This window comes from Dunckerocampus dactyliophorus, unplaced genomic scaffold (assembly GCF_027744805.1).
Source record: "Dunckerocampus dactyliophorus isolate RoL2022-P2 unplaced genomic scaffold, RoL_Ddac_1.1 HiC_scaffold_43, whole genome shotgun sequence".
Taxonomy (NCBI): Eukaryota; Metazoa; Chordata; class Actinopteri; order Syngnathiformes; family Syngnathidae; genus Dunckerocampus; species Dunckerocampus dactyliophorus.
Genome location: NW_026559879.1, coordinates 1 through 2,500, shown reverse-complemented (window position 1 = coordinate 2,500; position 2,500 = coordinate 1).

Below are 2,500 nucleotides of genomic sequence, written 5' to 3'. Positions count from 1 at the left end.
CCTCGCTCCGAGTGTGCACCCGCAGACGAAGCACGGCCAGAGGCCGCCGGATGCCGCCCATGGCGAGCGCACACACTTTGCGGACACCTCGGATTGGCCACCCGGAGGTGGAGAGCGACCCGCAGACGAAGCACGGCCAGGGGCCGCCGGATGCCGCCCATGGCGGGCGCTCTCGCTCCTCGGACAGCTCCATCGGCGCAGCATGGCGCTCGCGGTCGTCATTACCCGCTGGCGAGGCGCGGCCAGGGCCGCCAGGCGTCGCCTATCGCGTGCGCAAACTCCCAGCAAGCACCAACGTGCTCCTTTGGATGTTGTCATCCGGAGGTGATAGCGCGGCCCGGGCCGCCTGACGCGGCCCATCGCGGGCGCTCCTCGTCGGACACCTGCGTCACACAGCCTGGGTGCCAGCTGTGGAGTGACACTTAGAGAAAAAGAAGCACAAGTCACTCATATCAAAGTTCCCGTTCCCTTTTGTTTGTGTCACGCTTGGAAATGCTTGAGAGGTGACACTTTGTCAAAATTGCAGCTGGTGTCTCATCATCATCATCACCGCTGCTCATCAGCCTTCCTTGGATGCCTGCCATGCACGCGGCCCAACGGGGCACTCAGATGGGGTGGGCAGCCCGGACCGCCTTGCGCGGCCCAACACGGGCGCCCAGGGGGACGCGGAAACCCGTTTTAGAAAATAACCTCCAGGGGTTTTCCAAGAGCGGCACAGCCCCAGCTCACGTCCGTGTTTCAGTGCGTCAAAAGCGGATTCAAAAGTGTGCTTTTCTCGGTACTTCCCCTGGAGGTCAGTGTTTCTAAAAACTGGGTTTCCGAAATCGTGCTGGAGGTGTTTTGGTCAACCAGGAAAAATGGCATTTACGGGAGAGGGTAAAGTATACCCCCCCCCCCCCCTCTCGGCTGATTTACCCTCTCCCGTAAACGCGTTTTTTCCTGGTCGACCAAAACACTCATTGACTCCCATTCATTTGACACTTTGTCATTTTTTCAGCACTTTTTTCGCGCATTGGGTACTCCGCCCATTGACTCCCATTCATTTGACACTTTGTCGTTTTTCCAGACCTTTTTTCACGCATTGGGTACTCCGCCCATTCACTCCCATTCATTTGACACTTTGTCGTTTTTTCAGCACTTTTTTCGCGCATTGGGTACTCCGCCCCATTCACTCCCATTCATTTCACACTTAGAAAAATCATCCGAGCGGCTCTCCACGCATTTTATAGCCGCTTTGGGGCTCCAGCCGCCTCGGCCTTCATTTCTGACTAGGCTCGTGTGGACTTTGTCGTTTTTTCAGCACTTTTTTCGCGCATTGGGTACTCCGCCCCATTCACTCCCATTCATTTCACACTTTGAAAAATCATCCGAGCGGCTCTCCACGCGTTTTATAGCCGCTTTGGGGCTCCAGCCGCCTCGGACTGCATTTCTGACTAGGCTCGTGTGGACTTTGTCGTTTTTTCAGCACTTTTTTCGCGCATTGGGTACTCCGCCCCATTCACTCCCATTCATTTCACACTTTGAAAAATCATCCGAGCGGCTCTCCACGCGTTTTATAGCCGCTTTGGGGCTCCAGCCGCCTCGGACTGCATTTCTGACTAGGCTCGTGTGGACTTTGTCGTTTTTTCAGCACTTTTTTTACACATTGGGTACTCTGCCCCATTCACTCCCATTCATTTGACACTTTGAAAAATCATCCGAGCGGCTCTCCACGCGTTTTATAGCCGCTTTCAGACTCCTGCCGCCTCGCCTGCACTTCCGCCTCGGTCCGTTAGGATTTAGGCCTTTTTTCAGCACTTTTTCTCCGTTCCTCCGGGGCGACAGCGGCTCTCCACGCATTTTATAGCCGTTTTCAGACTCCTGCCGCCTCGCCTGCACTTCCGCCTCGGTCCGTTAGGATTTAGGCCTTTTTTCAGCACTTTTTCTCCGTTCCTCCGGGGCGACAGCGGCTCTCCACGCATTTTATAGCCGTTTTCAGACTCCTGCCGCCTCGCCTGCACTTCCGCCTCGGTCCGTTAGGATTTAGGCCTTTTTTCAGCACTTTTTCTCCGTTCCTCCGGGGCGACAGCGGCTCTCCACGCATTTTATAGCCGTTTTCAGACTCCTGCCGCCTCGCCTGCACTTCCGCCTCGGTCCGTTAGGATTTAGGCCTTTTTTCAGCACTTTTTCTCCGTTCCTCCGGGGCGACAGCGGCTCTCCACGCATTTTATAGCCGTTTTCAGACTCCTGCCGCCTCGCCTGCACTTCCGCCTCGGTCCGTTAGGATTTAGGCCTTTTTTCAGCACTTTTTCTCCGTTTCTCCGGGGCGACAGCGGCTCTCCACGCATTTTATAGCCGGTTTTCAGACTCCTGCCGCCTCGCCTGCACTTCCGCCTAGGTCCGTTAGGATTTAGGCCTTTTTTCAGCACTTTTTCTCCGTTTCTCCGGGCGACAGCGGCTCTCCACGCTTTTTATAGCGGTTTTCAGACTCCTGCCGCCTCGCCTGCACTTCCGCCTAGGT